Source organism: Eschrichtius robustus, chromosome 16, assembly GCF_028021215.1.
Source record: "Eschrichtius robustus isolate mEscRob2 chromosome 16, mEscRob2.pri, whole genome shotgun sequence".
Lineage (NCBI taxonomy): Eukaryota > Metazoa > Chordata > Mammalia > Artiodactyla > Eschrichtiidae > Eschrichtius > Eschrichtius robustus.
In genome coordinates, this window is record NC_090839.1 from 10,828,403 (window position 1) to 10,841,588 (window position 13,186).

Here is a 13,186-nt window from a genome sequence, read left to right on the forward strand (position 1 = left end):
ACCTTGAAGACATTATGCTAAGTCAACTAAGCCAGATACAAAAGGACTAATAGTGTATGATTCCTCTTAGATGAGATCCCTCGAGTAGTCAAATTCATGAAGACAGAAAGTAGAATACAGGTTACAGAGGCTGTGGAAGGGGTAAAGGGAATTTGTTGTTTCTTGGGTATAGAGTTTCACTTTGGGATAATGAAAAGGCTCTGGAGGTGGATGGTGGTGATGGTGGCATAACTGTGAATGTGCTTAATGCAGTGTACACTTAAAATGGTTAAAATGGTAACTTTTATGTTATGTATATTTTCCCATAATAAAAATAAACTTTAAGAAAAGACATTTAGGAGCCCCCAGGACACAGTGAATTTTTTAAGCTGAAATATCTATGGCATGTGGATTCCAGTATCCCAGATCTCAAGGGACAGTGATTCTGCCAGGGTCAGGTGAGGTTGTTTCCTTGCTCTAGAGCCCCTCTCTCACCCAGTGGGTCTCTGGGGCAGGTCCCATTTTGGTGGTTTCCAAAGTGCCCCTTCCCTCCCACACTGTCTCCCCAGGACTGGGCACTTGTAATAATAATATTTATTAATACAGCCACTTATGGGGTGGATTCATTTAATCCTCATGACCCCATGAGGTCGGTACCATTGTCTTAATTTTACAGATGAGGAAACCGAGGCCCAGAAATGTTCAGTTGCTTGCCGGGTTTCACCAGCGGTTGGGGACCGAGACAGGATGCAAAAACAGACCGGCTGGCTCTAGAGGCATATTCTTAATCATAACTCCTGTAGCCATCCTAAGACAAGCCGTGCCTCTTGCTCAGGAGTGAAGGGCCTTCCAAACACAGCTGAGTGTTTTGCTGTTGATTTGTTTGGAGTCTTTGTGAAGTTAGGCCTCATCAGAGAAGCCACCCGCTACAAGGACGCTGATGCCATGGCAGCTCCCTCATACTGAACGCTTTCCGTGTCTCAGGAACCACCTCTTTCAATCCTCACAATTCTGCCAGGTGAGTAGATATTACCCCATTTCACAGATGAGGACAGTGGGCGCTCAGAGTCATTGGCTAACTTGCCTGAGTCTACACCTGAGCTGGGGTTGAAAGCCGGGTGTGGCTGACTTAGAATCTCTACCCCTAAACCCAGCAATTCACAGCTGGGGCCTATTTTGCCCCTGAGGGGATGCTAGGCAATATCTAGAGACATTTTTGGTTGTCTGGACTTAGGGGGGTGCTACTGGCGTCTGTGGGTAGAGGTCAGGGATGCAGCTAAACATCCTGCAATGCACAGGACAGACCCCCACGACAAAGAGCTCTCTGGCTCCGAATGTCAGCAGTCCTAGGCTGAGAACCCCACCTCAACTCTAGGCAATGAATAAAAGCAGTGCAGTGGATCTCCGTTTTAGGTTTTTAAAAATTTCCCCAATGTCTTAAAATACACACCTCGGCACGTCGACTGTGGCTATCTCTGGGTGGTGAGAGCGCTGGTGAGTTTTATTTTCTTCTTTTGGCAAAACTGCATTTTCCAAATTATCCTTGATGAATATGCATTAGTCTTGTAATCAAATGAATTTCAGCTTTTTAAAGAAGCCCAGGGGCTCCAAGTTGGAGAACCCTTCTGGGTTGCCATTTCGTTATCTGATGCTGAGTTTCAGGAAGATGAGTCAGGGTCGTCTGCTCTGCCAGTTAGCAGAGGCTCACCCTGGGACTTCGCCTCTCTGAACCTCTGTTTCCTCGTCGGTGACGTGGAGACGTGACCTCTTGGGCCGGTGCCACAGTGGTCCATCTAGATACCTGTCCAGGGGCCGGGCACTGTGGAGTTAAGCATTTCACACACATTTGCTCAGTTCAACTCCCCACAAGCTTATGAGATCGGACATTGAACCTCAGCAAGGAGAAGTACTTGCCCGAGATCGTGCACACGTAGGTGGTAAAACTGAGGCTCAAAGCAAAAGATGATGGACTCCCAAAGGCCTGTTGTTGACTTCCACTCTGTGCAAGCCCATTGCTTGGCTCCACGCCAGCCAGCAAGTTAAAACTCAAGCAATGGCAGCTTCCGGCTGCCAGGAGCAGGAGGCAAGACTGCCCTGGCAAGACAGCTGAAGAACTCCGCAGGCAGCCGGTGTCCCGGAACTCCTTGAGCACAAAGGGCTGTGCTGCATCCATCTCGTTCTACCCTTCAGGCCCAAGGGGATGTGGGACAAACCAGTTCAGTAATCAACATGGGACTGAGCCAGGAAGCTGCCTTCCTTAACCCTCCCAGGCAGGGGATAAAGGCCAAGTTGGGTCAGACCAACCCTCTGCAGAAGCAGAGTGGGGCTGGGGACGGACACCTGGGAATCCGGAAAAAAGCCAATCGTGAGGCTCCCAGGAGCCTGGGTGAAGCTCCTCTGACTTTTCTCCGCATCCATCTTGTTCTATCTTGTGAAGACGTTATCCTGCCCTCATCAGGCTAAGGGATGAGTTCGGGTGAGCCCAAAAGCACCTGGGGCTCCTCCAAATGCTGCCAGGCAACTCCAGCCTGTGACCCCATGGAGGTAGGGCTGCCAGAGGGACCAGATGTTTTAGTGTAAGTATGTTCCATGCGATACTGGGGATATACTTATACTCTAAAAATTATTCGTTGTTTATTTGAAGTTCACATTTAACTGGGCATCCCACATCTTATATGGCAAACCTACACGGAGGAAAAGGGCAGAGGACTGCAGTGCTGGCCCTTATCGTGACAACTCTATTCAGACAGGGCCACGGTGACCCCTTTCACATCTGTGCTGGGATCTGAATTCGCTCGGATTGAGCCTCTGCATCTTTCTTAAAAGCACATTTTTTTACTTCCTTTTCCTCCCTAATGTCCTCCCTTGGCTCCCCATTAGCTCCCCATAAACTCTTTAGCCAAGTCTGTTCTATGCACTGCTGCAGTCCCAGGGCATGGACATAGAGGGGGGCAGGGAACACCATAGGAATGAGCAGATGCACCGTCTGGGGAGGGTGGCCCCCCGCTATCTCCAGCCTCGAGCCTCTCCCTCCCTCCCTCCCTCCCTCCCCCGCACATCCTGCTGGGGCCGCACTGAGCCTCTTTCACTCCCCACCATCACCTGCCTCCGAGCCTGACCTCCACTTCCTCCCAACTCCTACTCATTCTTCAAATCTCAGCTTTCCCTTGACCTCCACCCAGGGGTTCCATAGTAAAAAGCGTGCCTAACCTTCCTGAGCAGGCAGACGATGCTGGCGCTGCTCTAAGCAGTCAGGTGTTTGTCAGTCCATCATGGAGTCAGGTGGGTCATCACCTTTTTACACCCAGTAAGGGTGAGGCCAGAATCTCAAGCCATGAGGTCTGGCTCCTGGCCCCCACTTACACCAGCTTCCCTCTTAATCATCTGTATATGGAACTTTCCACCCTGGGTGGTGACTGCCTGTTTACTTGCCTGACCCCTCCGCTGCCCATGGGCTCCATAAGGGGAGGGACAGGGTCTTGTTCCCTGCTGAGTCCCCAGCACCTGCCATAGTATCTGATAATAAGAATTAGAATACAGATCAACATTTACTGAGTGTTTGCTACATTCCAGGCACTTTCAAAATGTTTTATGTGTTTCACTCAATTCCCACGACAATCCCATGAGTTATATAGGTACTATGGTTATCCCCATTTTACAGATAAAGAAACTGAGGCACAGAGAGATCAGGTTAGTAGCTCAAGCCTCACAGCCAGTGGCAGAGTTGGGAGTTAGACTCCAGCCATCCAGCCCAAGCCGTGCATTCATTTTTCTCCATCTGAGTTGTTTCACTCAATACCCTCAAGCTTCATCCATCTTATTACAAATGGCGAATACTGTATGATTTCACTCACGTGGAATATAGAAAACAAACTAAATAAATAAATAAACAAAATCAAACACGTAGATATAAGAGAACAGAGTAGTGGTTACCACAGAGGAAGGGGCAGGGGGAGGGCAAAATGGGTAAAGGGGATAAACTGTATGGTGACAGATGGAAAATAAATTTTTGGTGGTGAGCACACTGTAGGGTATACAGAAGCAGAAATATAACGTGGACACATGAAACCTACATAATGTTATAAACCAATGTTACCTCAATAAAAAATAAACTTAAAAAAACAACAGTGAAGTGGCTCTCCCAAGGCGCCGTGGCTTCTTGGTGACAGAGCTGGGATTGGAGTGCTGGCCTGTGTTTCTAATTACCGTCCTCACCACCGTGATTTCACGGCCCCTTGAAACAAGGGCTTCCAGCTATTAACAAGAGATGTTGCGAACTTCTGCAAACAGAACTCTGTACAAGGCATTCCTCAGTGAGGGGAAGTTGCCCCCCTGCTTCTATTTGTGCTGTGAAGCAAACCTCCCTAGGGAGAGGCAGCCCCACAGTATCCTCTCCATCCTCAGCTGTATTTCTACTGGAAGATTCTCTAACAGAACTGATTTACCTCTGTTCATTCTACACTTCGCAAGACAAGGACTCAAGCCAACTGAAAGGAAAGTTTATTCACTGCTTTGTTTTCACTAACTGATGGCCAGTGAACACCTGTGCTGGGTGCTGGGCACCTACAAATTATCAGGACCAGGTGATAGCTCACAGACTAGGGCAGGGAGAGAGTCAAGAAGGCAGGAAAATAAACGACTGGGCAGTGATGCCCAATGGTCTATATGCAGGGAGTTACAGGAGCCCACGGAAGGTACCCCGTCCCACCTGGGGGAAACAGAAGGTAAAACGTAATATGAGCCATGAAGGCTGAGAAGGAATCAGCCAGGAGAAGTGGGGTGGGGACAGAGTGACAGCACGTGCAAAGGGCAGGAGGTGAGCATGAGGGAAGCCCACCCTAAGGACCAAAAACCTCAGCATCCCTGGGGCATGGAGTGTGTGGTAGGGAGTGGGGAAAAGTCAGGGCGGCCAGAGTGAGGACTCGATCCTGAGGGCAATGGGGGGCCATGGAAGGCAGGTGCAGAGACACATTTACTGTCTCCTGCTCATCCCTCCTTTCCCAGCCCCTGGCAGCTGGCGGGGGCCATGTGTCCACTTCCGGCCAATGTGCTGTGAGCAGAGGAAGTGAGATGTGTCCCTTCCAAGCTGATGCACCTAAGACCCGGTGCACGGACCTGCAGGCCTCCTACCTGCCGCAGAGACGCTGGAGCCACGTGCAGCTAAAAGATGGAAACACCGGGACATGGAAGGGGCCGCTCCACAGGGAGCCGCCCTGGAGAGGCATGAGCCCCACAGCGGAATTTGTGTGAGTGAAAAGTAAACAGTTCAGCCACTGAGACTCTGAAGCTTGTTTACAGCAGCTGGTGTAGCGAGTCCAGCCTGATTACATCGGCAGGTGGAGAACGAGACACACACGGTGACTCACGGTGGGGGAGATGCTTTGGTCGAGCATGGCAGGTATCAAATTAAAGTTGGATCCAAAATATTGAGGTTTGAGTTCATGCCCATTGGATTTCTACCCCAGTCTCTGTTCCACAGGCTGAAACCTCTGTCTTGTACAGAGATTTGTCTGGTAACTGGTGGAGTCAAAAGAGGACTGGGGGCTGGGCCGTCTCCAAGGCAGCCTTGACTCAGCCCCCCGTGGAGAAGCAGACAGGGGGCGGGGGACCATCAGGGGCTTGAGTTCTCAGTATGCCACCACTGGTTGACCACCCATCCCCGGTCAGCCCCTTTCTCCTCTGCCTCCCGGCACTACGGTTTTTCCGAGGCTCACCTGCAGCCCGGGGTGGGGTATTCCCCCATCCTGGCCAGTGAGTTGTATGAGCAGGTGGGTCTCTCCAAGGCTGCTAGAAAGTGGATCTTCTCAGATCAAAAGACATCGGCTGACAAAGAGCGAGCCTCTCGCCTGACCCTGCTTCCTCCCTAGAAGGAGGTAAAGACGTGCCTGGAGCTTTGGCAGCCATCTTATGACTCTGAGATGACAAATCTGAGGACAAAAGGTCAACTCAGAAAGGTGTCTAGGGAAAGGTCTGGGTCCCCGGTGACACTCTTATGGTAGGAAGCATCCTTTTATTTCTGCTCTCCAGACCTCTTGTTAAAAGAGCAAATACTCTCATCCTTTCAGCTCCTGTTATCAGGGTTTTTGCTACCCACAGCCTAACACACCCTAGCAAATATGCTTTTCTCCTTCGCAAACGCAATCTATCAAGAGTGTAAATGGTTAACTCAGCCCAGGAAGATGCGTCCCACTGATGACTCAAGAAAAAAAGCCAGCTGTCTCTGTAGACTGTCATATCCACCTCAGGTACGTCCAGAATCCAAGAGACAGAGGAGCTAGAGCTGGCATTTTTGCATCTCCTTAGCTTGGGATATTGGCCTCTGTTCCTGCAGGTCGTGGGCATTCAAGGTCTGTGTTACTTCACAGCCCCAGGCCTGTATCAGAGGCCGATCTGATGCCAACCGTTCTCGTGTTTCACATCTCCTTCCCAGCAGCCCCACAGCCATCTGTGAGGGGAGCTTTACAGGCAGACTTAATCATTATTGATGCCTTACACATTTGTGGGAGACGGCCAAGCCCGTGCCCAGGCTGCCGTGGCCTCCTACGGACAAATCCCTGTTCCCCCAACCAGTCAGGTTTCTATCACTCTCCTGTCTGCCTCAGCAAACAGAACTCTGAGCCCTGCAGATGACATACCAGTGTTTACTTCATTTTTAAAATTATTTTGTCTCATCGCACAGATACTAGTTTTAAATTCATAGAAAGTAAGAGTAGAAGTAGAAGGCATTTGAGAGGTCAGTGGGCCCAGGGAATTCATTATACAGATGGGAAGACTGAGGCCTGCAGAGGAGGTGGAGTTGGCCCATGCTCATGCTATGACTTAGAGACAAAGCCAGAACTAAAACCTAGGTCCCCGTGGATATTGAAAAATCTCTTAAACATAAACTGGACAAAAATACCTATATGTACATGCCAGTATTACAATAAAGTAGAAGGATGTTCCTTCTCGGTTTTGAAATGAGATCACAAAGAACTTGTGGTCAAGTGTACATAAGGCAGAAACCCTACTTAAAGTGGGTTGATTATTTAAAATGCTTATGGCCTCAGTAATCGAGAAGTCCAGAGACATGCCCGACTTCATCCAGTAAGTTAAGAAGTCTCTCCTCTGGACTCTCCATCTCCTAGCTCTGCCATCCTCCATGCTGGCTGGTGGACAGGGTCTCCCCAGGAGGTGGCCGGACAGCCCTCAGCATCCCCAGGCTCACATCCAATCACCTTTACAACCCCAGAGGGAAGAAAGTGCCCCCCGCTCAAGACCCAGGGCCGACCCTCCTCTGAACAGCTAACCGCAGCCAGGGGATGCAGTGCTCAACCCACCCACCTGACCACCTGAACAGGAGTGGGTGGGGTCCTCCCACAGTACCTAAGCTTTATAAGAAGTGGGGAAGGGAGTCTCTCAAAACACCAGATGCCCATGTCAGTAAGGAATGTGCACTGTAGTCCCTTTGTTGCCCCTACAGACCCTAAAAAATGACTCCCACGTATGAATGAATGAATGAATGAATGGTGTTTCATAAACATGGACTTCCTGAACCATTCATGCTGAGTACTTATACCATAAAGCCACAAGGATTTTCCAGTCTCTCTTCATACTTCCCCCAAGTCGCACCCCAAGTTCTCTGCAAGATGTTGGAGAAGCCAGTGAGTAGGAGAGGCAAGAAGGCACCTATTTCGATTGTTCCAGTGGATCAAAAAAGGCCCCCACCCAGTCAAAACCTTCTCGCCCAAGCACTCCCCACCATGACAGGATCCCTCACCTTAGCAGCACAAAGGACTATCGCAGACTGAAGAGCACAGGCTTCTGAATCCGATAGACCAGGGTTCACACCCCAGCCCAGCCACTTATTAGCTGAGGGTCCTCCTACACATTCCTTCCCCTCTCTGAGCTCAGTATTCTCATCGGTGAGGTGGGCATAACCACCAAACCTGCCCCCCGGGAGCAGTGGGAGGGTCAGGTGACAGGATGGGCAGTCTGTAGCACAGCGCTTGTGACACTTCCTGGATGACACTGTTAGCTATGCTGGGTCCCAGAGGGCCACTTAACCCCTTCGACATCCAGCATACTTATCACATAAGCACTTGCTTTGCAGGGAACAGAGCCCGCTGGGTACTGGGATACAGCTACACCTTAATAACAAGGGATTGGAGAAGGTGTCCGGAGCACGAGAAAAACAAGCCCGTGGGGCTACCACAGTCAACAGAAAACTTCTGCAAACATTTACTCGCTTAATCCCCCCCAGTAATCCTGACGGAGATCCTGCTATTGCTCCCCTTATACAGATGAGGAAAATGGAGGCTCAGAAAGACCGTCACCTGCCCAATTTACACCGCTAGTGAGTGACTCCAAGACCAGGGCTCTTTCCACCGTCTTTCATATATGGGACCAGAATCCAAGTACCTGGTCCCACTCAGGGAGCCACACTTCACATCCGGAGAGGAACCTTCCGAAATGTCCCAGAGGAGAGGTTCATGGAACAGGACAGAGATATTTATGTAGCCAGATGCTGAGCTGTCTCCTTACTGCCCTCTCCTTCCCCCATTAAGAGGGTCTGCCGCTTCCAGCTGTGACCTGGGACAAGTGACAAAGCCACTCTGAGCCTCCCCTCCCTCTCTGTAGGGACGTAGCATGAGTGCCTTCCTCATAGGCTGCTGTGAACTGCGGCAGGGATGGAGGTGACCCACCATCCTTCCCTCATCATTTCCGAGGGGAGCCCATTTCTGAGGCAGTGCAACTGTGATTCAACCCTCCCCTCCATCAGGGAGGTGGCATGGGATCCAAGTCTACCCAATCAGAGCACCCCGTCCGCCCTCCCACAGCGACTGGGGCATGGATGGGCACATGACCTGAAGACGACCCATCCAATCCCTGCAGGACTTTCAAGAAAAGACCTCTCTTTCTGCACGAGTGGCTAAGCTTGGGCTGCTGGAGCCCACCACCTCCCATCTGCAGCCGGGAGTGGGGTCAGATCCAATGAAACCAAGTAGACTGGGAGTGAGGGAGGGGAAGTTTTCCCAAAAGGAAATCGAGACGCTGTTTCCGGAAGAAGCGGGAACGTGGGCTAGGCTGTCCAAAACAACAGATGGTCAACACAGACATTACCACCAGGAGGTTCCGGGAACTGAGCGGCCCTGCTGCCAAGTATCAGACCATCGGGTTCCTGGTGATCCCACGTTACCCAGAACACTTACCAATCAATTCCCAGTCCAGAAGGAGGGTCCAGGTCAGAAAGTGACTCCAGGACCCCCAGATGAGGCACGGAGGAGTTGAATTCGCTCCTCAGCTTAAATGCGGGACTCAGATTATTTCAGTTTTATCTGCAACTCACCGCTCTCTTGCTGACATTATTTTGTCAGGATGCTTCTCTAGTGCCAGGCTCTGCTTTCGCCCAGCGGCCTCCCTGGGGCTTCGCTGTAAACAGAAGATTGGATGTAGATGAGCCAGGAGCGGCAGAACTGCAGCGGTGAGATAATGGATGCAGCTGTGCAGTGAAAGCGGGATGAAGTTTGAGTCTCTTTCTCTGCTGGTGCACCCCCATCACCTGCTCCCCTCCATCAGCACTTGTTGAAAATGATCTAATACTATCTAGGTGTCATCCATCAGCCCTACCACCTGCCAAACCAACTCAGCACCTGGTCCTGCCCATTCTCCAGCCTAAATCTTCTTCAGACTCCACTCTTTCTTGCCCATCCTTTTCCCTGTATCACCTCTGACTGTAGCATCCCTCTCACGGATCTCCATACCTCCACCCTTGCCATCCAGAAGCCACTGTTATCTCTTCAAGAAGCAAATATGGCCCTAGTATCGACTCCCCTCACTCATTAACATCCTTCTATAGCTCCATATTGCCCTCAGAATAAAGTCCAGGCTCCTTGGCATGGCTTGGAGAAACCTGCATGCCCTGGCCACTATCTAACACTCCTTTCTACCTTTCTGTCACTATCTCACAATGAACTTTAGGTTCCTCAGATGCACTAAGTTCTCTCACCTCTCTGGGGCCTTTGCATATGCTGTTCCCTGTGCCTGCAACACTATTCTCCCTTTCTTCACCTACTTAAATCCTAGCCATCCTTCAGTTCTCAGCAGAGAACCCATTGTCTGTAGAAATGTTAGTTTCCCCTCCTGCAGGCTCCCATAGCACCCTGCTCTTTGCCAATCATGAGTAAATTTTAATTCTTTATTTGCCATAAAAACATATATACACACACAGAATAAGCACTTTATGGGAAGGGACCTTGGCTAACTTGTTCACTGTTTCCTCAGCACAGTGCTTGGTACGTAAAAGGCATCCAGTGAATGATTTGTTAAATGAAATGAATTTCCCAAATACATATCATCCTTAGTTGACACTTTTTAGTTTTTTATTGAGGTATAATGCACATATAGAGAAGTGTGCACGTGATCAGTGTACAGATTGGGGTGATTACAAAACAAAGCTGCTGCAAACTTTAGTGCACAGCTTCTTCTGTGAATATGTGCTTTAATTTCACTTGGGTAAACGCCTAAAACTGAGATGGTTGGGATAAGTGCATATTCAGCTTTACAAAGAGACTGCCAAACTGTTTCCAGAAGTAGCTTTACCATCTCACATTCTCACTACCAAAGTCAGAGAGTTGCAGTTGCTCTACCTCTTTGCCAACACGTGGTATGGTCAGTTTCTTTTATTTTAGCCATTAGCATAAGTGTTTAGTGGTATTTCATTGTGATTTTATTTGCATTTCCCTAATGCATAATGAGTTGGAACATCTTTTCATGTGCTTATTTCCATTGGTATATCTTCTTGGTAAGGTATATTTTCAAATCTTTTGAGTTTCAGAGTTCTTCATATATTGTGTATACAAGCCCTTTATCAGATAAGTAATTTACTAATTTTTTCTCCCATTCTACGATTTGTCTTTTCCTTCTCTTAATAGTATCTTTCAAAGAACAGAGTTCCTAATTTTCGTGAATTCCAATTTATCAGTTTGTTCTGCAGTGTGAAAACTTTCTCTGGGCAATAAGCCAAGACAATCATAGAACTCATATTGATTCCTTTCTCTGAGAGATAAATGTTACCACTGTTATATATGATCATATGATAGATGGGGTTTTTTTTCCCCTAATTTTTGAGTAATATAAAGGGTAAATCCAGCCCTTGTTACTTCATCTTGGTTTGAGTAAAAATCTCCACAAGTTTTGATACTTAATCTTTTCATTATCATTCAGTTGAAAATATTTTCTAATCTCCACTGTAATTTCTTCTTTGACATATCAGTTATTTAAAAGTAGGTTGCTTACTTTCCAAACATATGGGAATTTTCTAGTTATCTTTGGATTAATTTCTAGCTTAATTCTACTATAGTCAGAAAGTATATTCTGTGTCATTTCAATCCTTTGAAATTTGTTGAGATTTGCCTTATGGCCTAACATGTGGTCTATTTTGTCAAATGTTCCATGAGCTCTTGGCAATAATGTGCACTCTGTAGTTCTTGGGTGCAATGTTCTATATACGGCAATTAGGCCAACTTATTGATAATGTTGATTGACTATTCTAAATCCTTAGCTGTTTTTATCTATCAGTTACTGATAGAAGCATATTAAAATCACTTAATATGATTGGGATTTATCTATTTCTCCTTTTAGGTTTGTTGATTTGGCGGTTATGTTATCAGATACAAACAAATTTAGAATTGCCATATCTTCCTTATGGAGTGTGTTTTTTGTCCTTATGGAAGGTCCTTCTTTACCTCTAGTAATATTTTTACCTTAAAGTATATTGTCAGATAACACTAATATCTGAATTTTCTGTGGTTCTATTTCTGTTGCCTGTATCTTCTCTTGGTTTTTGTTCTAATCTCGGTTTGTTTGTTTTTGTATTTCTGCTTAATTTTTTTAGTGTATGCTAGACATTGTAGGTGGAAAATGTAGAGAATTTTAACCTCTGCATATTTTCTTAGACTGGATTCTCCAGAAAGTAGAAGCTGAGACCTTGACCTGCATACAGATAGTTCATTTTGGGTGGTAATCCAAGAGCACAGGAGTGGGGTTCTGTGTAGAATATAATGGGGAAAGAGAAAAAGCCAATTGCTGGGTACATCCTTGAGTTGGTCATTACCTTGGGCGACTGGTGATTGATCCTGCCAAGACCCCCTTAAAAATGTAAACGTATCTCAAATTTTTCTTCCTGAAGAATGGAAGGGAGAAGCACTTATTCCCCAACTCACATCTCCCGTTGATCAAAAGTTGCTCCGTGAGTGGATAACTCCCTTTTACTTCCAGGATCTATGTGCATGAATGAAAGACAGGTTCCCACAGGCAAAGGCACCAGAGAACCCCTGGCCTGGGAAGTTAGAGATATGCAGAGGCTGAGATAGTGTTGTTGAGTGACATCTGTACAAAGCTAGCTCTGGCAGCTGTGGCTGGAATGAAATACAGGGCAATAGGATGTGAGGAAGAGCAAATAAATATTCCACTCTCTTTCCAAAGATTTACCTTTGCTTCTGGCAGACAACTTGGTTAGGAAGAGATCAACTTAATCAGGGATTCAGATGACTCATTGCTGGGCTTCAGTCTTTCTGAGAGAGGATCTGTTTCTAGTTCATCTTTACTCCTAGGGAGCAGCTCTCCAGGGCTCCAGCTCAAATCCTAGGCTGTTTACCAGGGCCCTTCTTCCTTGGCAGGCTCTGAACGCCAGTGTTTGTTGCCCTAGCTCTATAAATCTGCCAAGGATACTGCTCAGCCCATCAGCCTCAGCCTCTGCTTCCAAATCAGCAAATGCCTCTAAGGGAAAACTGTTTGAAATATCAGATTCAACCCTGGGAGCTTCTCTTCTTTTCTGGGATCTTGGCCCCTCAAATCCTGGCTGCCTTAGCAGCTTTCTAAAGCCTTCAAAGGGATTTTTTTCGGTTTGGGTTTTCCATTCATCCTCAGCAGGAAGACTGGTCCAAGACAAGCTAGACAGCCATTGCCAGAAGCAGGACACCCTCAGTCGCCCATGAAAATGTTACGGAGGTGAACATGGCACCCCGATGTGTTAAAAACAGCCATAAAGAATAGAATCATCTCAAAAGTCAAGTTTGAGCTCTATAACCATTAAAGAATGGTTTCCTCCTTTGTCATCTCTGCTTTGCAAGATCCCCCCAGGGCTGGCACAATGCCTGGCATTTAGCACATACTCGATATGTGTTAACTGAATAAACAACCTGCAAACAGAGTTGCTTTCTGTATCTGT